This window comes from Mus musculus, chromosome 3 (assembly GCF_000001635.26).
Source record: "Mus musculus strain C57BL/6J chromosome 3, GRCm38.p6 C57BL/6J".
NCBI lineage: Eukaryota > Metazoa > Chordata > Mammalia > Rodentia > Muridae > Mus > Mus musculus.
The window spans coordinates 7,364,676-7,391,032 of record NC_000069.6 but is presented as its reverse complement, the minus strand read 5'-3'; the positions used below and the strand labels follow the sequence as shown (position 1 = coordinate 7,391,032).

The window sequence follows — 26,357 nt, the reverse complement described above, 5'->3', positions numbered from 1 at the left end:
CTGACTCCCTTCCACAATCTACTGGTAAAGCCTGATTGCTAAGATAACACTTACTTATGCTGCTGACCTGGAGAAGTCAAGTAGGTGCTCAGGTGAATTTTCACCCCTACTGACTAATTTTTATGTGCTGAAGGGTATTTTGCACACTATTGGAAGATAAAGGCAATGATTGGTAACACCCAGCTACAAAACCTAAAATACAAGAGTGACAGGCCTGCATGATACACTCATAAAATAGTGGCACAAATGTTATGAGAGCCACCAACCACTTTCTGATTGGATTTAAGGCTCACTCCATGAAGTGAAACCCATATGACATTAATAGAGTGGTAAAGAACTTGAGATAGAGAAGTCACAGGCCCAGAGAAAACCTACTATTACTATTCTGCTAAAGAACATAGCAAAACCAAACCAAAACCAAAACCAAAACAAAAACAAAAAAGACTTCTAATAACATATTGCTCTACCTATAGATCAGAGCATTTTCAACCCTAGTCCAAGAAATTTCCTCTTTCAGTGGATGGCAGTTAACATAGGGACTCGCAGCTAGATAATCTGTAGAGAGTCTTTGGTGCATGCAATCCTAAATAAGATGTCTTTATCAAATCTCTCCCCTGTAGACTCAAGGATATATGATGAAGAAGAGGGAGAAAGAGCCAAAGGTGATGGATGACTCTAACAAAGCAGTGTTTTCCAGACACAAGGAAACTGGTACAGATAGGAACTCACAGAGACTATGGGGGGATGTGCAAGAACCAAGCAGGGTCAAGCTAGATCACATCTCAGCACTGAGAAGGGGAAAGGGACACAGGGTTGCACCAGTAAAGAAAAAGCTATTTGCAATTGCTATCTTCTAATAAAGGGAAAATCATTTTTTCCAAGGAATATCACTGAATATATCCATGCTCCAGGGCAGATCCATGTCGAGGGGTAATTGGCAAAAAAAAAAAAAAAAAAAAAAGGCGAGCTTTGTGATTTTTGTTGGCTTTGACATTTTTATTCTTATTTTTTTGGTCTTATTGGGTTTGTTGTAAAGTTGTTTTTATTTTTGTTTTGGGGGTTTGAGAGAGAGATGAAAAGAGCAAGAGACGGAGATATGTTGCAGGAGATAGTAAATGAGTGGCACCATCCCGCACTATACCCAGCTACTCTCTGCTCCTGCAGTCTCGCTGCGTCTGCTAGCCCCATGCAGTGACTGAACATGGTTCTCCTGCTGCGGATTCCATCCACATTCCCAGTCATCCAACCCCTGTGGTCAGTGGTCCCAAATCCAACCCAGTAAAACAAAAAACTCTAGAATCTTATAATTAATCAGTAAGATTTATATATCAATAAATTCTCAATTCACAAAACATCACACAATTTACTCAGAGCCAATTGATATAGATATAAATTGTCCACGTAGATAAGACAAATTGTCCTGTAATTATCCATCCCTTATAAGATATTCATAGCTACCTGTGACTATTTAAAGCCACATGGAATCTGGATTGTCTTCCTCTCCTTCCATCTTCCTCCCTTCTCTCTCTGTTCTCTCTTTCTCTCTGTGTCTCCTCTTTCTTCCCCCAAATTTTCAGTTCCACCTCCCTTTCCACTGCTCAATCACTGGTTCTAGTCTTTATTTTACACGTTAAGGTGGGGATAAACTTCACAGTCCCTCCTGGAATTAGCATCAAAATATGAACAGCACCAGAACTATCTACAACAGAGATATGAAGCTATGTGGGCAGGCTGGTGAGGAGGATGCAGGGGAGGAGTAGAGGGACACAGAAACATGATAAAAAATATGCACAGAGTTTTTAAAATTAAGAATCTGAGATTACTTTTGTTGTCACATACTTTAAAGAGAAATTTGAAAGTCAAAAATTCTGTTTGACTAATGACATGAGCATCTGTGCTCATTACCACTAGTTACAGTGAGCAAACAAAACAAAACAAAATAAATAAAAGACCCATAAAATACATGGGGGATTTTGTTTGGCTTGGAAGACAAGTGATAGAGAATTACTTATAACAACAAGCAAGTGATGGCTTCAGTGATGAGATATACCCTGCATTGTTCATATTTGGTCCCCTTGCCATTTCAATTTCTGTGAACCTCATAAAACATCCTGGTAACAGGTTGCAGCTTCCTACTTCAAGGCCCTAGGACTCTGCTGCTTCATTCGTTTGCTTCCCGTGTTGCACTGAAGGTTTGTATATGACACAAGGAAATCCACTATTTTAGATATATTGCTATTCATGAGATTTTCATGTATATAAAAGTTAACCTCACACTAAAAACAATTCTAGGTAGAATTTTCCCCTTAAATGTAATTAGTGACACTCTCTCCTCTTTCACTATAGGACCTGGTGTCTAGGACACTAATTTGTACGCGATGACAAAGTGTCACTCTTTGAATGTACTGGCAAAGAAGCTCATTTTCTAAGACAATGCAGATCTTGCAAGAAGTTTCCAAGGAAACCAGTTGAGGTTTTAGCATAATCATAAAATTAGCAGTTTTAGTTTACTGCTTCCTATAGCAGAAAAGACATAGATTTCCATTATCGAAGAAACCCTTACTATATCACAAGAAGCATCCTGGGGCTGGTTACAAGTACTGGTTTTATAAACCAGAGGAAATCTATGCTCCTGAAATAATCTATGTTCTTGGCCTTAGTGCTAAGAGGGTAGGACTGAACACAGGAGCCCCTGTGGGAAGTTTGGACATGAAACCAATTTTCATGTAGGATGGCAATCCAATTTAACAAACAAAAATAATAATGGAGGTTACTCAATAGAAAGGTTTACCAATTGTGAGTTAACATTTATTAAACTTTGTGTATCATCTTACACTGTGCCAGAACTATAACTTTTCAAAAGGTATATTTTTAGTCATCTCCTTAAAGAAAGACATAAAAAAGAAAAGAAAAGAAAAGACAAGAAAAGAAAAGAAAAGAAAAGAAAAGAAAAGAAAAGAAAAGAAAAGAAAAGAAAAAAAGAAAACCAAGCCTTTCCTTTTCTATAAAATCTTTGGTGGTTTCTATGACAATGATATTTCTACCACATCCCTCAATTAATATTCTACAGCAATTACCCAAAGAAGCCTCGTTTTGTTTGTTATGTGTAGTCTTCTAAGGGCCTCAAAGATTTTTCCAAAAATTTCTCCATAGATGGGGAAAACCTAAGATTTCTCTGTGCTAAACTAGAGAAGACTCACATTAGAGTAACACTTTAATATGGCTGCTTCCATTTTATAAATGCATGAAGGTATTCCTTTCTCCCCTCCCTCTCTCTCCCTCTCCTTTCTCCACTTCTGTCATCCCCTCCGCCCCCCAATGATGCATGCTTCTACACAATGGCAGTGGTGGGATACCATTGTCCTACCGTTTCTTTACTCTACCCAACTGGGAAAGCATTTTCCATATAGTACAGTTTTAGAGATTAACATTAAAGAATATGTGATGTTCACTGAATACAATTTAACTTAATCTGGTCCCTATTACTAACTACTTACATTTATATTTTGATTGTAAATAAATTGACAAGTCACATTTTTATGAAAATCTTTTTTCTTATTCTTCTTTATAGTTTCTCCACAAGTTTTAATATGAGCAATTAATGGTTGTTTGGCTTAGATAGCATTTATAAGAAAGAAATTAGAATGTGCCAGGCAGTGGTGGTGCACACCTTTAATCCCAGCACTTGGGAGGCAGAGGCAGGCGGATTTCTGAGTTTGAGTCCAGCCTGGTCTACAGAGTGAGTTCCAGGACAGCCAGAGCTACACAGAGAAACCCTGTTTCAAAAAGTCAAAAAAAGAAAAAAAAAAAAAAAGAAAGAAAAGAAAAGAAATTAGAATGTGTGTAAGTGAAGGTCACAGTGTAAACTGGCTGATATCTTCCCATAGAATCACAATATGTGTTTACTTTGCTGCCCAACTACTGAGTGTAATAGAAGGTTTGATTTCTGTATTAGTATATTTAAAAAACAAATATTCCAGTAGATTTTCAACACTTATTCTCATTCAATTCTTCAAGGTAAATTCACTTTATGAATTTCAAAAACACTCACTCATTTGTAATATTTACATGTTGTATGTTAGATAATGACCAGGGAGTTAGAGTTCAGTGTACCGTTGTATTACATCACTGTAAAACAAGTAAAGCATAAATATTGACTTCTCCAATGTGAAGCTTTATCTGTAGAGAGGGTATGAGGAGTAGGAGAAGATAATTCCTCAGGAAGTGATCACTTGCATGCAATGACCTTGAAATCTCAAAGCCAAGTTCATTCAAGAAATCTTAATTGTCATGAAGACACTGAATCGACTCTAGGAGAGAAGACTGTAATCCCTTCTTTTTAATATCACAGGAATGATTAGGATAATTTGGTAATGTTTAACTTATCTATTACCTGTTAAAGCATATTATAGTAAAGTGGGTTTCTTGTGTCTTCTACTTGGCAAATCAAATGCCTGGCAGAGTCCAGGGCCTGAAAATCATCACAGAAATTGGAACTCATATCAGGTCTTGAGAAGGCTTGTGCCTCAATTAGCACAGGACAACTAAAAGAGAGAAAGGTGATGTAGATGTGGCAAGTTTAGAATAATAAAAATGCCTAAATAGCCTGTACATGGTTTATTTAATAGACAATAAAATAACAGTGGTTTTACTAGAAACAAATACATAATGAAACAAAGCAGCAATTCCCTTAAGACACAATTCATGTCTATTTTTTACAGTGGAAAACAATTCCCAGGTTGATGGCAGATGAAAGTCATGGTAGAGAAATTCTTTGGTTTTGACTCTTGCTAGCACTTCACACCAACTTCTGAACATCCAGAAGAAGAGGTGGAAAGTCGGGAAAAGCCAGAGAATCCAAGCATTGGCTGTCAAATTGTAACTTCTCTATCAGCCAGGAAAGCTGAACCCTCAAAATCTGAACTGTATGGTAGCCGAAGCAAGAGCCAAATGATGACAGTTGACATGACAACTGTATGGGAGAAATCTCCCTGGACTTTAACCCTCAGTGAAAAGCTATAGGCAATTAGAAGCTACCAAGAGAGGCAGAATCAGTCTTCCCCCAGAGATGAGTCTCCTACATGGCTAGTTCCAAAATATAAACATCATGAGCTGAGCAACATTAAAAGGAACAGCGGGTTGTATGTGTATATATATACTTATACATGTATCAATGTCAACTACAGAAAAAGAGATGGTGGGATGTTGGAATTGATCTGTTAGGAAAGGGAGTTGTAGCACAGAGAATGAATATGATCAAAATACACTGCATGAAATTCTCAAAAGAATTAATAAGCATCCTTTACTCCAAGGTGAAGTTCTCAATTTTAACTTAGATTTTAGTACTGAATAAAAGAATTATTGTAGTTCAAGTGTTGTCATTTGCTCCTATTTTTGGTATAGTTCAGATAGTACTGTTTATAAGAAGGATTTCTGTTGCCTGTTAAAATGGATCTCACTAGCTTTTCTTTTACATGTTGTATGCTATATTTAATTCATTTATTTACAGTTGATTTTTTTTGACATAAGATTTGTTTCTTTATACTAGTGTTGTTTCTTCAGTGTTTAAAAATAATTGTGGCCTATTATTTTTAGTTCACATACCTTATAAAATGAAACATTCAATTCATTCATAGTTTGGCAGAAATAAGCATACTACCTGTCCGTTCCAGCAGCCACTGTCATCCACACAACTCCACCGGTCCTCAGTTCGGAGTTAGATCTTCCTGCTAGGACGAGTCAGCATCAACCTAACACACCCACAACTGAGCCATACATTCTACCAAAATGTCTCCAGACTTGCCTGTCTCCTATGCTACAAACTTTCAATCAAGCTTTGACTCAACTGTGTTTGTCAGATGCAAAGGAAGATTAAAATGATATCCTAGACTACACGACAGGAAGTGAATTTCAGAAACAAACTATGCAAAGATTTTATCATGATATGCTACCAAATAGCCCACAGACTCTCGACATTTCATCAACACGAGGCATTTAATGATTTTTTTCACAGCAGTATGAAATCCAGAATCACTGTAAGATGCCATGGTGAGCTTGAGCCTCTCTCCTTCCTTGACAATTATTCTAGTTTGCTATGACTTTGTTGATTACTTTAGTTCTTTCAGTTGAATATGACGTTTTGATCATATTCGTTACCCTTCCAAAACTCCTTCCAGATCTATCCTCCCTTTCCTATCCACCCAACTTTACAAAAAAATGTCACCAAGAAAATTTTGTGTTGATCTTTGTCAATATATGGTTTTCAACTAGAGTATGCTTGACTTACCAAGATTCTCTACATTCATTTCTAATTATAACTAGCATAAATATTTACCAGCAGAAAGATGTCATGTGGCAATTATACTTACTACATAACAATTTATAGAAAAATAAATACTCCTAAGTTTATCTATGTAATATGGAAATTCATGTAAGTTAAAACTATATGGGGCTTACTTAATATCATCAGTCATAACTGGCTTTTGTATTTCTTGATATCTTTTAGTGATCAAAAAGAAAAATGACCATTTGTTTTGTATAGAAAACAAATCTAGCAGAGAGTGGTTAAAGGTTGAAATTGAACTTGAGTTTGCCCAAAGGTTAGGAGTGATACTGTAGGACAACCTCATAGTGAATTTACACAGGATAGTAGTACTATGCTGTGCTAATCTTAGGATAGCCCTTAGGCTCCCAGTCGACTGTTATTATCTTCTAGAAAGATGATGTGGACGACACAGAGAGGGAGATCTGGGCCTGTCAGCACTCCATGTCTCTCCCACAATGTTCTTCTTCCAACAGTCTCCCTCTACCACTGTTAGCCAGACTTTACAGACTAACAGCAAAACCACTTTACAGGAATTTGTCAGAAAGAAAGAGAGGTGTAGCATCAGTCACTCCCCCACAAATCCTGTTCTCACAAGCTCTCCACGTGGCTGAGATTCATGCTAAAGCTGATGCCTAGGCCTTTTATTTCATGTCCAAGAAAGGCGAGACAAAGCAAGAAAATGCCAAGAAGAATATTCAGGAAAATAAATTAAAATAGGTTTTTTTGTTTGGTTTTTTTTGTTTGTTTGGTTTTTGTTTTTTTGTTTGTTTTTTTTAAAACAGGGTTTCTCTGTATTGTCCTGGCTGTCCTGGAACTCACTCTGTAGACCAGGCTGACCTCGAACTCAGAAATCCACCTGCCTCTGCCTCCCGAGTGCTGGGATTAAAGGCATGTGCCACCACCGCCCGGCCAAATAGATTTTTATATTGGACATTTACTGTCTATTTTACAGTGGACTGAAGTCAACCACAGTTTAAGCACACAGTGACCATAAAGACTCTTCAGCAGAAATCAATCTGATATGGTGGCAGCTCTCCTATATGCTGCTTCTCCACTTGATGCATTATTTCTCATAAGGACAACTAATAAAGCAAAATGTTCATCATTTCAAACAGTATTTTCTGTCCTAAGATGTCAAATGCTTGACAAGCAGTCAAAATGAAGCTCAGAATTTTGGTCTTTTTAAACAATAAATAGCCCACACTCATTACCACTAATGTTTACTGATGACCATTTGACAGACATTTTACTTATCTTGGCTCTGACTGTAGAAAATCAGTGGCTGGGGGAAAAGCATCATTCCTTGTGGTTCCCACAGACATGTATTTGATGAGTCCCTCTCTGACTTCACTGTTCCCACTCAAGTCTGGATAATGATGCTCAATAAGCCAAATCCCAAAGAACACTTTCAAGAATGGAAGAGACATTTTGCCTAATCATGCAGGTACATTTTTAGTTAGTGATGTTGCTTAATTCCCTATTAGTTCTAGTCATACAGGATTGACATCATTTGAAAAGTAAGACATAAAAACAAAACATTGGAGGCCCAGTTAGGACTAAGTCAATTTCCCAATTCTCTGAATCCAAGTTACCCATAACCTGCCAGAAATTGGGATTAGTGATTACTCCCTTTTAATTTTTTATTGGAAAAATTTTCAAACAATATATTCTGATCATGATTTCTCCTCCCATATCCTTCTCCTTTTGGATATATGCTGCGAATACTTTTAGATTTGGAAGCAATTTGTTACTATGCAGGGGACTAGATAGTTAGATAATATGAACTTCTTCAACCTCACTACTGATAGCAACTCGACCATGTTTCCAGCCATTGCACAGTGCAGTGCTCACATTTCCCAAGCTCTGAAAAGAAGCCGCTTCAGAATCACAACTGAAATATGCATTCAAGCTGCAGATCCTACTCAGCCACTCTTCCCAGGGAATCAAGACTTTCCTGATTTTCATGCACTTTCCTAAGAAGATATTCATGCAGTTTCAGGGTCATGAAACAAAACTGAAATTTAGACGTGAAAATATCTACCAATGAAAGAATTCCCGTTATGTTGCAGCTAAGTTTCTCAAAACTTTCGTATTGCTATATTATGTCAAGAAATTCCAGCTTAAAATTGGACAGTTCCTATGGTTGCCTTTTAGTTTTCTTTTACTTGAAAAATAAAAGTGGCACTTGTTTTTAATATAATAAAGCTCAGCTAAAGTATTCATGCATTACTAATGTAGTATTTTTTTCCTGTAAGAATATTTTCCTACCCCAAAATGCCAAACATGGTCTGGAGAGTTGGCACTGGTTAAGAGCACTTGTTGTTGTTGCAAGGGACCCAAGTTTGATTCATAGCACTACATGGTGGCTCACAATCATCTTTACCTCCAGTTTCCGGAGTTCAGATGTTCTGTGCTGACTCCACAGGAACCAGGCATGCATGTGGTTTATATACATACATGCACTCATACAAAGCTATAAAATGACAAACTAAAATCCAACACACACATTTAAGTGAGATCTCTTTTGTACATAATTCTGTACTTTTTTTTTCCTGGTTGACTTTATTTTAAAACACTTCCCCAAACATCTTGCTTGAAAACTGAAGTGCAGCCTGCACTGTTAACCATTTATTGTGAGATACCAGTACATGGAGTTTCTGATGCCTAAAAGAACAAACCTTAAGTTATCTTGAATAAAGCCCACAAGTGTTCTAGGCTGTGGTACAGGGAGACAAAAAAGGTTCAAGCTGCGAATAACAGGAGTCTCGCATGAGTAAATGTTAACATAACTGGAATTACTTCCTAACAACGACACACAGGATCTGGAGGAATAGGCATTTGAAAACCGCCCAAAAGGGATACTGGGAACAGCACTTGGGTCCTCTGCAAAAGCAGCACACGCTCTTTTTTTTTTTTTTTTAAATTAGATATTTTCTTATTTACATTTAAAATGTTATCCCCTTTCCTAGTTTTCTCTCCAAAAATCCCCTATCCCCTCCCCACTTCCCCTGCTCCCCAACTCACCTGCTTCCTGGCCCTGACAGTCTCCTATACTGGGGTATTGAACCTTCACAAGATCAGGGGCCTCCCTTCCACTGAATACCGTCTAGGCCATTCTCTGCAACATAGGCAGCAGTAGACATGAGTCCCACCATGTGTTTTCTTTGATTGGTGGTTTAGTCCCAGGGAGCTCTGGGGGTACTGGTTACTCATATTGTTGTTCCTTCAGGGTGCTGAAAACCCCATCAGATCCTTGGGTTCTTTATCTAGTGCCTTCGTTGGGGACCCTGTGCTCCCTCTAGTCAATGCCTGTGAGTATCTGCTTCTGTATTAGTCAGGCTCTAGCAGAGCCTCTCAGGAGACAGCTATATCAGGATCCTATCAGCAAGCTCTTGTTGTCATCTGCAATATTGTCTGGGTTTGGTGGTTGTTTATGGGATGGATCCCCAGGTCGGTCAGTTTCTGGATGGTCATACCTTCAGTCTCTGCTCTGCAGTTTGTCTCTGTAACTCATTCCATGAGTATTTGTTCCCCCTTCTAAGAAGGACCGAAATATCCACACTTTGGTTTTCCTTCTTCTTGAGTTTCACATGTTTTGCAAATTGTATCTTGGGTATTCCAAGCTTCTGGGCTAATATCCACTTATCAGTGAGTGCATATCATGTGAGTTCTTTTGTGATCGGGTTACCTCACTCAGGATGATATTCTCCAGATGCATCCATTTGTCTAAGGATTTCATAAATTCATTGTTTTTAATAGCTGTGTAGTAGTACTCCATTGTGTAAACTTACCATATTTTCTGTATCCATTCTCTCTTGAGGGACATCTGGATTCTTTCCAGCTTCTGGCTATTATAAATAAGGCTGCTATGAACATAGTGGAGCATGTGTCCTTATTACAAGTTGGAGCATCTTCTGGATATATGCCCAGGAGTGGTATTGCTGGATCTTCCAGTAGTACTATGTCCAGTTTTCAGAGGAACCACCAAACTGAATTCCAGAGTGGTTGTACCAGCTTGCAATCCCACCAGCAATGGAGGAGTGTTCCTCTTTCTCCACAACCTCACCAGCATCTGCTGTCACCTGAATTTTGATCTTAGCCATTCTGACTGGTGTGAGGTGGAATTTCAGGGTGGTTTTGATTTCTATTTCCCTGATGATTAAGGATGTTGAACATTTTTTTTTAAGGTGCTTTTGAGCCATTCGTTATTCCTCAGTTGAGAATTCTTTGTTTAGCTCTGTACACCATTTTTTAATAGGGCTATTTGGTTTTCTGGAGTCCAACATATACATATAATATTAGTCCCCTATCACATTTAGGATTGGTCAAGATCCTTTCCCAATCTGTTCATTTTCGTTTTGTCTTACTGATAGTGTCCTTGGCCTTACAGAAGCTTTGTAATTTTATGAGGTCCTATTTGTCGATTCTTAATCTTACATTGGTGTTCTGTTCAGGAATTTTCCCCCTGTGCCCACATCTTCGAGGCTCTTCCCTACTTTCTCTTGTATAAGTTTCAGTGTCTCTGGTTTTATGTGGAGTTCCTTGATCCACTCAGACTTGAGCTTTGTACAAGGAGATAAGAATGGATTAATTCGCATTGCCAGTTGTGCCAGAACCATTTATTGAAAATGCTGTCTTTTTTCCACTGGATGGTTTTAGCTCCCTTGTCAAAGATCAAGTGACCATAGGTGTGTGGGTTCATTTCTGGGTCTTCAATTCTACCCCATTGATCTACCTGTCTGTCATTGTACCAGTACCATGCAGTTTTTAATCACAATTGTTCTGTAATACAGCTTGAGGTCAGGCATGGTGATTCCACCAGAGGTTCTTTTATTGTTAAGAATAGTTTTTGCTATCCTAGGTTTTTTGTTATTCCAGATGAATTTGCAAATTGCCCTTTCTAACTCTGTGAAGAATTGAGTTGGAATTTTGATGGAGATTGCACTGAATCTGTAGATTGCTTTCTGCAAGATAGCCATTTTACTATATACATCCTGCCAATCCATGTGCATGGGAGATCTTTCAATCTTCTGAGATCTTCTTTGATTTCTTTCTTCAGATACTTGAAGTTCTTATCATTCAGATGTTTCACTTCCTTAGTTAGAGTCACACCAATGTATTTTATATTGTTCGTGACTATTGTGAAGGGTGTTGTTTCCCTAATTTCTTTCTCAGCCTGTTTATCCTTTGTGTAGAGAAAGGCCACTGATTTGTTTGAGTTGATTTTATATTCAGCTACTTCATTGAAGTTGTTTATCAGGTTTAGGAGTTCTCTGGTGGAATTTTTAGGTTCACTTATATATACTATCATATCATCTGCAAATAGTGATATTTTGACTCCGTCCTTTCCAAATTTTATCCCTTTGATTTTGTTTTGTTGTCTAATTGCTCTAGCTAGGACTTCCAAGTACTGGATTGAATAAGTAGGGAGATAGTGGGCCACCTTGTCTAGTCCCTGATTTTAGTGCGATTGCTTCAAATTTCTATTAATTTTGATGTTGGCACCACATACTCTTATCAGCTGACTCATTTCCCTTTGCCCATTCTAGCTTCTTTCTTTTTCTATTCTTTTATTTTTTATTTTTAAACTGAAAGCTTAAATCGCCAAGCCCTGTCATTTTAGTAATCAATGTCTACCCTGGGTTTTCAATATCAGACATTAAGGGAACTCAGAAATAGTAGGTAGTAAAGGATTGCCTCAGTAACTAATGATGGTACATACAAAACCACTACAGAAATCTGATACAGGGAAAAATCAGGTACTTAGAACACATTTGGAATCTCATTAACAAGTGACTAATTTTTAAATTAAAAACTCTTGTCTGAAGTTAAAAATATTAATGTATTCATTTTCTTGCTTTTTTGTAGTAGTTGAAAAAATACCCATCCGGTGTCAAACTGCTTTAAAAATTGCATATAGTAGTGATGCTTTAGAAGCCTTAAACAATACAAATCTCATAAACAAGTTGCTTAACTATTGTGGATTCAATAGAAGCTTAATCAAAATTAACTAAATTTGTGTAATGTAGTTAGTTATAGGAGAGATTTTTTTTTGTCCCATTTGGATACCTTTTAAAACAGGACATTATACAATTTTATGTTGCAATTAGGTTCAGAAATAATATTATAGTATGGAAAATTAACCTTAAGTTGGACCTAGAGAATGTTCATGTACATAAATAAACTAATAACATCTCACTGATGGAAGAATTATACAAATGCAAACTCCACTGGAATCTTATTCAAATCACAACCATCAGTATTGCCTATGTTTGCTTATTCAAATTCCAATCTTCAGCTACTATGTATAGTCTATTCTGGAGAATTAGTTCAAAGCCAAAAGGCACACCAGCTAGGATCTTTTTGGTGGGTGGGGTAGAAGAGTGAATTGCAGCTGAGGAGATGCTAAAGAGGTCCATCCTTTGCTCTACGCAAATACCTGCAGAGAGGTTTTCCTGGTGCGATTTGCAGTGAGAATTGCCAAGGAATCTGTAGTCAGTAGCAGATTGAACCTGAGTTCCTATTTTTATGTTCATATCTATAGCTGAGTGGAGAGCATGACTTGAAGTGAGTTTGAATTTTGCTCTGCTCTTCATATAGATACTCTTTAAAGTGGCATGTCACTATCATGAGTTTCAAGCTCTCTCTCTGAACCACGACTGTGATTATTGTTCTTCCAGCATTAGAGAGTTGGATGATATAATGCGTCTACAACATAACGGATTGTATTGATTCAGGGATGAGCAATGGTTTACGTTCCCCTGTTATGTTCACTATTTTCAGCCTCATTATTCAAGAAATCTGTGAAAACATTCACCTTTTAGCATCTTTCCCTCACTTTTAATAATGGTCAGCTATTAAACACATCTACACAAGTAAATTCCCTCTTTGTTCTAGAAGCAATATCCAGATGTTAAATCTATCTGTTAAAGCAGATGAGAGTACATTGACTTTTTCTTGGCTTAAGCATGGACAAGTAGCAATTCTGAGAAATCATTATAGTAACATCAGTAACTTCAAATTTGTCTGACCTTAAAGTTGTAGCAGTTTCTACATGTTAATACTTAATAGTTAAACTAAAATTCCTAAACTACCATCGCTGACTGATGAGATGCAGTGTCTGCATCTGTGTCTGGCTCTAAAACACTTTCTTCAGAAGAGTTAGGATTCCAGAGGCACTGAAAAACATCTTGCAACGTAGACATACAGGAAAAATTCTTTACATTGGACAATGCATTACTCAAAGGAGAAAGTCTGATGGCAGGGGCTGAAACACTTAATTGATGAAAAAATAAACCTTTCTCTTCTGTAATTGAATGTTTGATTAAACATTTAAATAAAGACCTATAATTAAAAGAAGATATAGTACATGGGATCATAAAATGCATGTAAGGGCTTTTGGTATTTTTATAAGACTTAATTCTGAAAACATGTATTATCCAAATTCTAAATGAAATTAAATTTGTAGTAATCAAATATTTGAAATAAGAGCATGAATATATACACATCCATAATCTATCTACAAATATCTATTCACGTATAATCAACTAAAAAATTAGCTTATAACACTTCTATTTAACTGCAATAAATGTACAAATGCAGAAACATGAGTATCTTTCACAGAAATATCTTCCTTGTTCTCAACTCAACATTTTAAGATGAGGCAAGGCCTCATATCAAGCCTTTGAGGAATAGTTTACCGTGCTCATTTATTAGCTTTGAACTGAGAAGATATTCACTAATGATTTGTGCTTTTCATGTAAGAGAATGATATTTTAGCTGCAGATAAATTGAAGAGATAGACCATCAGTCACAATGAATCACTGCAAATATGGCTGGAGCTGCCAATCACCATAGATGTCTCACTTACATTTTTATGTTTAATAAATCGTATTGCATGATTCTGAATGTGGACATATGATGGAAGTACAGGAACCTGTGAAGGCCAGAAGGGAACATGAAGCTGGTAGTTGTATGTTTCTGCATGTGGATGCTGAGAAACAAACTCAGATCCTTCGCAGGTCAACATGCAATCTTAACAGTTGAGCCCTCTCTCAAGCTGCAACATATTATTTTTGAGCAATGATTAGCATATCATACAATATCTAAAACTCTTGGTATTTTTTAATGCTTCTTTTATTAAGCAGAAATAAATTATTCACGTAAATAAAAGAGAGCCATGCAACAACAACAAAAATTGAAATTTGCCTTTCAAGGATTCCTTTAATAGTCATCATACCAAAGAGCTTATGCTTCAGGTATTGCATTTTAAAAATATTGGTTTAAAGTTGTTGTTCATTAAACCTAATAAGCTGGAACTAATAATAAATCACTCTGTGAATATAAAATTTTGTGAGCTCCAAATATTAAACTACATAACCAATGAAAAACAGCTCTGAGTGGTGTACCATAGCATTACAGGCTAATTTTTCCTTTTGATAATTTAACTATTTTGATTAGCTGTATAAAATTTCAACAATGTTTACACATTAAAAAGATATGTTCAAAGAGTACTATAGGAAAATCGCAAGAAAAATTAAATAAAAATTTATTTGAGAAAAGAATTGTCTTTTCCCCAGATGTGCGCAGCACTCTCTTAGAGTCTTTGAGAGTAGAAGAGGGAGAGACGAGCTCTAAGAGTGTTTATGGATTAAGGCTGTCTTTCCTTCCCTTGGAGATTCAACACTGTAACTGGCAAAAGCAAATAGCAACCATGATTGCCCAGGAAGAGGCACTTCCATTCCTTCTTGGTGTTTGGTTTCTGAAGTCAACACCCTCACATCAAACCCTCCCCGCCATTTCTGATGAGTCACTGACAAGTGTGAGGAGACATGCAGCATAATTCAGAGAGGAAAGAAGATGCCAATCACTTGTGTCGGGTTATCCAATCAGCTGCTCAAAAGTCAAAAATAGAAGCTAAGACTAATTCCCACAGCACTGTTGGATCAGAGCCCATTGCTTTGAAATAGAGAGGCTCAGGCATTTTCAAAGCTTGGTTTGCCTTATGTTAGGGCGACATTCAGGAAGAGACGCCATAACAAGGTATCATTATAAACATCTCACACAAATAGTAAAGATGGAAAATACGTAGTCACTCTCACTACTACAGAAATTACAGTAAATTTTGTTTTTTTTTAATTGTTTCTGTTTGCTTTCAAGACCAGATCTTGCAGTATGAACCAGCAGCAAGCAGTCTTCTTGCCCTAGTCTCTTGAGTATGTGAATTACAAGCATTCAACACCACACTTAGCTGATTATGTTATTTTTTAAATAATCACAACTATCCTAATTTTTCTGTTTTTAATTATATAAAAGAAGTTGACAGAGGAAAAAAAACTTATTGTAGCTCACCTTGCCAGCAAATGAGTTAAAAACCAAATTTCATTTGACAAAGTGAGACCCTAAGTGGTAGCAAAAAGAAGGGAAAACATTCAGAATTTACCACAGGTACATGTCTACAGGCAACAACACTGTGGAGTGATTTTGCCAGTTAAATACAAACTATTTCAATCCATGAGTTTTAAGTATATGACACAACACTCATTTCTTCATCTTTACATTGTAGTGTTTCTCCTGCCTTGCACATGACAGGTGAAACATCGTCATGCACTGAGTAGTTACATCCCATATTTCCACTTATGCTTCCTGTATTCCAAGCGCTAGATAAGTCAGCTTAAATAATAGATGCTGGCATTTTAAAAATTGCCTCAAGATAAACTAAAAGGATGCACCAGAAAGAAACGAAGAAAAGGCTGAAGAGCTATCATAAAGCAGGCACATACATTTGAATTTTAAAAACAGAGCTTGCTAGAGCTTGCTATAGATTAGGTTAAACACAGTGATCCTCTTCTGGAACCAGAAACTTCCCATCAATTCATTCTTTCTACCAGATGGGACATCTGTGCCACACTGATTTTGATACTACAAAATATGTGAAACTTGAAATCTCCCAATATTTATATAGAGTATGTTTCCTTGCAAATGACAGATGAAAAACTGTGATACGATCTCCTTATTCAGAAACCTTTTATTACTTGGGTTCACTTGCAAGATTCCTGCAAATGGCTCGGGAGTAAAGATAAATATTCCCTACAGAAGGTCAGAATTTTTAAAGTTAGCTTCGATAGTCAAACATACGTGCTTATTCATACTTCCACCAAATATAAAAGTCATTAACTTTTATGTTATAGATACATAAACCACTATGTCTATAACCACATAACTGTGGCTTGAAGTTTATAACCACGGCTTGTAGTCACAAGACAATTTTTTACTTAATACATACTTAATACTTAACAACTTTTTTGACTGAATAAATTATGGCATACACATAGAAGTTTAGTAAACGTTCCTAGATTGTTGTAAAGCATAATGCAAGCTAGCAATGCAGTATACTGAAAGTGTTCTGCACCTAAAAATTGCAAAATATAGTTCATGCAAAGATAAAATAGCTTTCAACTGGAATGAAATCCTGCCTCATAATGGTACAGATAAATTCTGAAAGCATCATATTAAGTGTAAAAGCTAAACATAATAAGACAACTAGTGCAATAGTGCCACTTTTTGTGACACAAAATGGAGAAATTGATAGGCACAGAATACAGAGTTTACTAGGTAGCTAAATGAACAGAGAATGATGGATTACTATTAAAAAAAATCTGTTCAGGATGACAAAAATTTCTGAAAATGGATAGCATGGCCTTTGTACAACATCATGACTGTATGTAATTAAAGTAGCTTAAAATGATAAATTGACGTGTTAAATTGACTTCAAGTTTTATGTAATTAAATTACTAAACTAATTTTAAAATAATATACCCATCATATATGTATATATCCATGTTCTAGTTTCCTTATGTGTTTACACCTTGGAACATTTTACATAATTATACAATATACTATAAAATATAAATTTATTACATGAGTACAGATATTATAAAGATTTAAAAATTACAATCATTTTTTGTGGTTATGCAATTACTATATTTTGGCTACAAACCAAAAGTTTTAGGAGGCATGTAAAAGAAATGACAGCTGAATGTGTCCTTTTGAGACTTAACCTCCCCTTCTTGAATTATTTCTAGGTTACTATTGTTCTTACCACATGTGTTTGAATCAAGAGCAGCAATGCCAGCTGGTTACAGCCTCTTTACAAGGCTGCTAAGAATTTAAGGTGGTATGTAGCTCCTTAGACTGGAAACTGTGTGGCTGATGAATGTAATTTATTATCATTTCCTTCACTGACAAAGACAAACTCCTGCACATAGCAATGTTATGAATAAATTAGACATGAAGGAGATATACAGTTTTTTAATGATAAATGAGTGTGTTTCAAAGTGGACTACAGCTGTCAGTTCTGGCCATGCTCAACTGCACACTTGTCAGCTCAGAATTCTGAGTCCTTTTGTCATGAAAATGCCATGAACATTTGCCATGGTGCTGCACAGTTGGTTGAGGTAATGCGCTGATTTCAGCCTCTGTCTTCATTGTTGGTCTTCCTTTCCTTTCCTTTCCTTTCCTTTCCTTTCCTTTCCTTTCCTTTCCTTTCCTTTCCTTTCCTTTCCTTTCCTTTCCTTTCCTTCCCTTCCCTTCCCTTCCCTTCCCTTCCCTTCCCTTCCCTTCCCTTCCCTTCCCTTCCCTTCCCTTCCCTTCCCTTCCCTTCCCTTCCCTTCCCTTCCCTTCCCTTCCCTCCCTTCCTTCCTTCCTCTCTCTCTCTCTCTCTCTCTTTCTTTCTTTCTCCCTTTCTTTCTTTCTTTCTTTCTTTCTTTCTTTCTTTCTCTCTCTCTCTCTCTCTCTCTCTCTCTCTCTCTCTCTCTTTCTTTCTTTCTTTCTTCTCTTGATAAAGAGGCAGTGCACATTCACATAATGAATGGCTCAAGACAGAAAGAACTGTAGGGATTTAGACAAAAGAGAAGAAAGCTTATTTCATCAGAGAAGACTTCACATTAGAGGTGACAACTATGAATCTCAAGGCATGCAGCATGGCTAAACTGGTAAAGATATAGAGGCCTGATATCCCTGCTATCAGAAGGCATGCACGGGAAGTGACTTTACGTTTGGCTGGCATGGGTGAGTTGCAGAGGGTCAGAGGGAAGCTGGATGAGCTACCACCCTGCTTGGTAGGGATTATTTACCATAACTACAAAAAGGAGGAAAGTATTGGAGAACTCTATCAATCAAGGCACCACTGTTAATGTTAATGTAGCTTTTGGTGTTCGTATAAGACAGGAAAAGCTGGAAGAAGCTGAAGAGAAGGGTGACCCTGTAGGAGGACCAGCAGTCTCAATTAACCTGGACCCCCAGATCTCTCAGACACTGGACCAGCAACCAGGCAGCATACACCAGCTGATATGATGCCCCCAAGACATAATCAGCAGAGGACTGCTGGGTCTGGGTTCAGTCAGAGAAGATGCACCTAATTCTCAAGAGACTGGAGGCCCCATGGAGTGGGAAGGTCTGGTGGGGTGGGAGTGGGGGGTGGGAACATCTTCTTGGAGACAGGTAGGGGTGGGGAGAGGAGGTATGGAATGTAGAACAGTCAGAGGGTGGACCAAGAGGGGGATAAAATCTGAAGTGGAAAAAAAAAGATTGAGAAAAATCAAAAGAAAAAAGGAAGAGAGACAGGGTCTCATACTTTCGCTGAGAGTAGCTCAAAACTCCAATATGATCCCGTTTTCCCTATTCAGTCCCAATGGAGGCACTGCATAAAAAAAGAATGAACCTCAAGCTGTACAACAGAGCAATTGTGATAAAAACTGCATGGTACTGGTACAGCAACAAACAGGTAGATCACTGGAATACAATTGAAGACACAGAAATGAACCTACACACCCATGGTCACTTGATTTTTGACAAAGAAGCTGCAACCATCCAGTAAAAAAAAAAGACAGCATTTTCAACAAACGGTGCTGGCTCAACTGGCGGTTATCATGTAGAAGAATGTGAATTAATCCATTCTTATCTTCTTGTACAAAGCTCAAGTCTAAGTGGAGCAAGGAACTCCACATAAAACCGGAGACAGTGAAACTTATAGAGGAGAAAGTGAGGGAAAGCCTCAAAGATATGGGCACAGGGGAAAAATTCCTGAACAAAACAGCAATGGTTTGTGCTGTAAGATCAAGAATCTACAAATGGGACCTCATAAAATTGCAAAGCTTCTTTAAGGCAAAAGATACTGTCAATAAGACAAAATGCCCACCAACAGATTGGGAAAGGATCTTTACCAATCCTAAATCTGATAGGGGACTAATATCCAATATATATAAAGAAATTGAGAAGCTGGACTCTAGAAAGTCAAGTAAACCTATTTAAAAATGGGGTACAGAGCTAAACAAAGAATTCTCAGCTGAGGAATACTGAATGGCTGAGAAGCACCTGAAAAAGTGTTCATCATCCTCAATCATCAGGGAAATGCAAATCAAAACAACCTTGAGATTCCACCTCACACCAGTCAGAATGGCTAAGATCAAAAATTCAGGTGACAGCAGATGCTGGCGTGGATGTGGAGAAAGAGGAACACTTCTCCATTGCTGGGGGGATTGCAAGCTGGTACAACCATTCTGGAAATCAATCTGGCATTTCCTCAGAAAATTGGACATAGTACTACCGGAAGATGCAGCAATACCTCTCCTGGGCATATACCCAGAAGATGTTCCAACTTGTAATAAGGACACATACTCCACTATGTTCATAGCAGCCTTAGTTGTGATAGCCAGAAGCTGGAAAGAACCCAGATGTCCCTCAACAGGGGAATGGATACAGAAAATGTGGTAAATTTACACAATGGAATACTACTCAGCAACTAAAAACAATGAATTTAAGAAATTCTTAGACAAATGGATGCATATGGAGGATAACATCCTGAGTGAGGTAACCGAATCAAAAAAGAACTCACATGATATGCACTCACTTATAAGTGGATATTAGCCCAGAAACAGAATATCCAATATTCAATTTGCAAAACTCATGAATCTCAAGAAGAAGGAAGACCAAAGTGTGGATACTTCATTCCTTCTTAGAATGGGAAACAAAATACCCATGGAAGGAGTTACAGAGATAAAGTTGGGAGCTGAGATGGAAGGAAGGACCATGCAGAGACTGCCCCACCCGGGGATCCATTCCACGAACAACCACCAAACCCAGACACTATTGCATATGCCAGCAAGATTTTGCTGACAGGACCTTGATATAGCTATCTCTTGTGAGTCTATGCCAGTCTCTGGCAAATACAGAAGTGGATGCTCACAGTCATCTATTGAATGGAACCCAGGGCTCCCAATGAAGGAGCTAGAGAAAGTACCCAAGGAGCTAAAGGGGTCTGCAATCCTATAGGAGGATCAACAATATGAACTAACCAGTACCCCCCAGATCTGTGTCTCTAGCTGCATACGTAGCAGAGGATGGCCTAGTCAGCCATCATTGGGAGGAGAGGCCCTTGGTCTTTCGAAGATTATATGACCCAGTACAGTAATGCCAGGGTCAGGAAGAGGGAGTGGGTGGGTTGGGGAGCAGGGCGGGGAGGGTATAGGGGTCTTTTGGAGAGGAAACTGGGAAAGGGGATAGCATTTGAAATGTAAATGAAGAAAATACCTAATAAAAACAAAGAATGAAATTTCTTCCTCTGTCTTTCTGTTCTTCATCACTCTTTGTAAGACTGTCTCAGGGGCAGCTACCGGCAGCACTGTGACACCACTCACATTCCTTTGTCAGGAGGAGTCACCTCTGACATTTTGATTGGCTCCTGCTAAGCTTCTCATAATGCTGTCTGCTCAACACACAATGTTTGTGTGGTTGGAAAAGCAGCTGCCTGGCTTCAATTCCATCTTCTCAGACACACATGAACACTTGCAGCTCGCTTAGCACTTGATCCTGCGAACCATTCGATTATCCCTTCTGTATTTCTGATCTCTCTCTCTCTCTCTCTTTCTCTCTCTCTCTCTCTCTCTCTCTCTCTCTCTCTCTCTCTCTCTCTCTGTCTCTCTCTCAACATGGGGAGCAATGGAAAAATGGCAATAACTCAATCTCAGTGAGAACATCATCTATGTGTGTGTGTGTGTCTGTGTATGTGTATGAGAGTGTGTACATGTGTGTATGTGTGTTCACTATGCATATGTGTGTTTGTGTGCATGTGTGTATGTGATCCTTGTGTATATGTGTCCACGTGTGTGTTCCTGTATACATGTGTGTGATGTGTGTATGTTTCTTGTGAATATGTGTGCATGTTTGTATATGTGTGTGCATGTGTGTGTTCCTGTGTATATGTGTGTATATGTGTATATGTGTGTGTATGAGTGTAAATATGTATGTGTGAGTGCATGCATATGTGTGTATGTGAGTGCAATCATGTGTTCACTGTGTGAGTGTATATATGTGTTTATGTGTATGTGTGTGTACATTTGTATGTGTCTGTACATTTGTGTGTGTGTACACATGCACATATCTCTGCTTAAAGCTCTGAACTTACAAATATTTCTAGAAATAGTTTACAACAAGCTGCATATCAGCATTTCTTATGTACCACGTCCTCCTTAGCTATACCTCTTTAGTTGTTTTCTTCCTTCCCTGCAAGGTACCTTCACATGTTTTATTAGTTTCAACTGTGAAAACATTGACAGACATCCTGTCAGCTCACTGAGCAACATCCCCGTGATACTAAAGCAATTTCTTGCCAGATATTTCAGTTTCCTCAAAAAGGAAATAACACAGCCTTTGAATTTATAGCTGCCAACACAGTGCTCTCAGACATCTCTCTCTCAACCAGAACATATAGGATGCTCTCTCAGGCACCTCACTCTTAATCAGAACACGTAGGTAGCTCTCAGACACCTCTTTCTCAACCAGAACATATAGGATGCTCTCAGGCATCTCTCTCTCAACCAGAACATATAGGATGCTTTCTCAGGCACCTCTCTCTCTCAACCAGAACATATAGGATGCTTTCTCAGGCACCTCTCTCTTATCAGAACATCATAGGGACTTTTTCTGTCCCTGTAGGATCAAGTGATCATTATATAATTGGGCTTTGATTTAGAAGTCAAATTTACTAAAAAGAATTACATACACACACACACACACACACACACACACACACACATATATATATATATATATATATATATATATATATATATATCATCAGTTATTTTTCAGAAAAATAATTGATTCATTAAGTATTTTAAAATTAGGGAAGGTGAGGGAGTGAGGACTTTTACAATCTTATTCTTAGTTTCCTTTATTAGGAAATCTCAAGTGTTTAATGTGTGAAATAAAAACATATTCAAGATACAGTAACAACAATACACAAACAGAAATAACCTGAGTTCCTGGAAACCCCAGAGAGAGTTCCTCGAGCGGGCTGTTTTGTAGTGGGCAACCTGTCCTTCTGCCCAGATACTGCAGTTGGAAACAAAGGAGCAAACTGAGATCTTCCTAAAGCGAATTTCTAAACCAAGTAAACACACAAGAATTAGCCTGATATCAGAGAATCTCTAACACTGGGAAGGGAAACAGGCACACTTGTCATTTGTAGGTTAAAGGCCCTCCTGATTTTCACCGATTTACCTTTTCACTGAATAAAATGGCATGGCCATTGAGTCGAACATACTGTCATCTTCAAGTATGGAGATGACAGCTCTTCTTATATACGGAATGTTGGCCCCCAGATTCCACACAATCCAGTTTACTGCAACTACTCTGTAGTTGAGGCACACATTTGAGCCACCCACTACAGCCATCTTACCTGCTTCATATCTTACTCAAACTTATGTCCCCAGCTGAGAATAAGGGCTTGAGCTGGGGGTGGAAAGGGTAGTGGGTGGGGGTAGCTCATGTGTGTGAGGGTATGAGGAGCCTGTACATAAGGAGACAATCCTGGGCATGCTCAAATAATCAAAGTCTGAGATTGGGGTCACCTTGGCTTTCTGTCTGCCAACAGGAAAGCCCCAGCTTAGGGTTACTGAGGAAACCTGAGGCATACACACTACTTGGTTTTGGAATGGTTACACTAAACTCTGACAGCTAATTTTCTTACACCCCAGCTGAACTAGAAATATTTGGAGAGACTGCCGTTTCCTTTTCCTGTACCCATGTATGCAGAGAGAACAGTCTGCATAGCCCAACATATTCTGTTATTCCACTCAAGCAAGCCTTTCGTTAGCCAACCAGGGTGACAGCAAGAAAAACACTTCGGGAAAACCATGTCTGTCCGGAGCTGAAAGCGGGACGTTTATTCCTTTGTACAGCTACAGGGGTGTGTTAAGGGAAACCCTCTGTGAGGCACAGCCCTTCTTGGGTCCTTAATGAACTCAGTCATGGAACTGAAGAAGGGAAAAAGACGATGAGATACAGCATCTCTGAAAATCAATGAGCTGATTGGCAGAGAAGATGGAAAATAAAGGTAGAAGTTGCCAAGTGCAGCCCACCTTAGGCAGAACTCGGGAGGGGAGCGAAGTTCTCACTGCACCCTGACTCCCAAAGGAACTGTATTGAAGCAAGCAGGTGTCATGACATTGAGATGAGAGAAGAAACACACAGGTATCACACCAGAGATGACAGAGAAGCAAGGAGGACGTGTAGGGGAGAGATTACGGATTACTGCCCTAACTGCTTCAAAGGACACACGCCTCCCAAGCCTGAGAAAGACTGATGGAAAGTAGAAGACACAAAGGTTAAATGGACATTCAGACGGTTTTACATTTCTAATAGTCATCAGTGTTTAAACCAACCTGCTACGGAAATGGCTGGTCGCCTTTAAGAGCTGGGGGCTGAAAAGCCCCTTTGTTTCTTCCGAACACCTCTTTTCCCATTTCAATTCAAGGCTAATCAACCTTTCACTCCCTTGCTCCATTTCCCACTGTAGAATGCAGCGGGTTAATTCTTCTTTCCCGGATCCTACAAAGCTAGCCCCAACCAGGCGGAAAGCCGTCTTGGATCGGAAAGCGCGGGTCAGCGGCTTACCTTCAGGATGGAGAGACGCGTCCCGGCTGCCCCTGGCTGCAGTCCTGCCCGCCTGGCCGCGTGTGCTGGGCTCTGGGCTCGCAAGGCCCCCGCCCCACCTGCAGCTGCAGCGGCCGCTGGCTACTCCAGGCTGGCTGCATGAAGTCATCGCCCGCCGGAGCAGCGCACTCGGTGCGAACCGCGGGGGGAGACTCGCCGCTCTGTGTTCCAGGAATTGCGTCTGCCAGCTGCACCCGAAAGACGCTGCTCCCCGGAGTGGAGGCTGATTTTCTCTGACCGATTTTACACCCGCAGCATTGCCGGATTGTGCAACAAAACAGAAGGGGCAAACAGACCTTCTTTGCAGAGAGTCCTTGATCTCCGCCCTCCCCTGTCACTATCGCTGTTTGGATAGCTCCATCTGACTGTGTAGGTTTCCCACCCTCTCCATCTTCCTTATCAGTACTGTTCATTTCGCCGAATCTGAGGGATGATTGTCTATTGAAATAAACAGTCATATACTCCGAAAATATTAAAATGGGCAACCGGCCTTTTTAAGAACCCTCATAACATGAGTCATTTGATTTTTAACACAGAGTAAAAACAGTTATGAACGCTGAAGATTGTGGACTTCCATTTTCTTGCTATTGTGATAGAATGGGGTTCTTCCAACCCAGTGAAAGGAGGAGAGCAGTGAAATCACCCAAGGACACTGAGAAGGGTCATTCCAGGATTTTAGTTCTGTTTGCTAGTGGACAGATGCGCATCCCAGCTCTCTCCTTGTACCCTACAGTCCTTGCTTTTGGGCTAGACTGCCTGGGTGAAAGCAATAATATTTGAAAAAACAAGAGGCAGATTTCACATCTGCAGATACCTGTAACTCCCAAGGGATTTCTCAGAATTTCCCTTGGTGACAAACTAAGCATGGATGCACACAAGCCTCTTGTCCTTGCTTCCTTAAATTGGCTCTCCCTCCATGCGTCTGTAAGACCCGAAAAGCCTTAGGTCCGTTATGTCCCACACTCACAGAGACGCAGAGACAAAGATTGATGCAAAAAACAAGAGGTTTATTGATCCAGCATGCTGGGGTCATCCTGAAATCAGGATAGAAGCAACCCCGAGTAGCTAAAGCACACACCTTTTATACATTCTTAAGAGCAGTTTTCAGTCACAGTTTAGCAGTTTATCATTAGTTAACCTTTAACGGCATTAAGGGGACAGACTTAAGGACCGGAGACATTGAGTGGGTTTTTCTAAACAATCAGAGGACTATCTCTTAGCGCACCTTGCAGTGAGGCAAATTCTGGGAAAAGAACATATTTACTTAACTTTTTACAAGAGTGGTCATTTTGAGCTACCACAAATCTTGCACATCTCCTTTTGCTTCCTTCCAAGGTACTGGCTAACCAACAGTTAGGTGATTGGTAGTACAAAGGGCGAAAGGCAGCTTAGGATTTTCTCTTTTTGGTGCTTGGCCAGGGTTTCTTTTCCAAGCAAGTCATTTCCAAGCAGGGAGTTTCCTTATCACTAGTATTCTGCAGTGTATGTGCCTCATTCCTCATATCTTGGCCTTCCTCGTGAGCATCATTAGAGGTTGCCAGTATTACCCTGGGAATCTGTCCAGCATAAGGGCAAGGAAGAAACTAAAAGACAAAAAAAACTTCATACTCCTCTATCAATTCCAGAAGAGAGTCAGTAATAGAGCCACCAGAGTTAACAAAAAACAAAATTAATAATTCTGAGAATTATTAATGCAGGATTAATTAGTGCAGGATGTATACACTTGAAATTTGAGACAGCTTAGTGCATCTCTGCACTCATTTTCATAAAATCAAGCCCTTTCTCCTATCACAGATTGCTGGATTCTTAGCTTGCATCATAGAGGTATATGCCTCTCGTTCACAACTGCAGAATAAGGCTGAGAAGTAACATCTTTAGTTTCACTAATATGTGGCTGGCATTAGCATTGAATGTGCACTTTAAACAGAAATGTGGGAAGAAACCACAGCAGTGTGGTGGTTGGATTAGGTACAACCACCACAGTCTCCTGTATTTGAATGATTGGCCTGTAGAGAGTGGCACTATTGGGAGGGAGTGT

At 38.9% G+C, this 26,357-nt stretch overlaps 1 protein-coding gene across 2 annotated transcripts in view; it reads right to left on the bottom strand.

The window, feature by feature from the left end:
- The window catches only part of Pkia (protein kinase inhibitor, alpha), a 78,763-nt gene extending 54,334 nt beyond the window's left edge, over positions 1 to 24,429 (bottom strand). Inside the window, exon 1 of one of the 2 annotated variants that reach the window (NM_008862.3) lies at positions 24,281 to 24,429. The gene's annotated coding sequence lies outside the window, so the exon portion shown is untranslated. Of the gene's footprint in view, positions 1 to 4,393; positions 4,545 to 24,280 lie in introns of those variants that run through there. The other variant, XM_030252461.1, reaches the window with a different exon arrangement.
- Between the last annotated feature and the right edge of the window lie 1,928 nt (positions 24,430 to 26,357).